This window comes from Belonocnema kinseyi, chromosome 6 (genome assembly GCF_010883055.1).
Source record: "Belonocnema kinseyi isolate 2016_QV_RU_SX_M_011 chromosome 6, B_treatae_v1, whole genome shotgun sequence".
Lineage (NCBI taxonomy): Eukaryota > Metazoa > Arthropoda > Insecta > Hymenoptera > Cynipidae > Belonocnema > Belonocnema kinseyi.
In genome coordinates, this window is record NC_046662.1 from 17641540 (window position 1) to 17641872 (window position 333).

Genomic DNA, 333 nt, shown 5'->3' on the forward strand with positions numbered 1-333 from the left:
TTTTTCCTAATAAAAAGCTAACTTTATCTTTATTGGTTGAAAATTCATCTTTTTTATTTAAAATTCAACATTAATACTGAAAGCGAGAAGTACAGAACAAATATTTGTCATCAGCGAGCAGTGTAGAGGAAAAACCAGTAATAATCCTATAATGTTAACAGTTCTGCACTGGAACCGCCGAGGTATTCAGCAAGCAAGATTTACATGTATTTAAGCTGGTGGCTTTTAAACGACGCGCTAATTGTCGGACTTCAACTGACCTTGGGTGGTTTTTGTCCTGGAAGTATAGAAGTAGTCAAGTTACTTCGTTCTCAAAGAAGTCCAATTTAATCA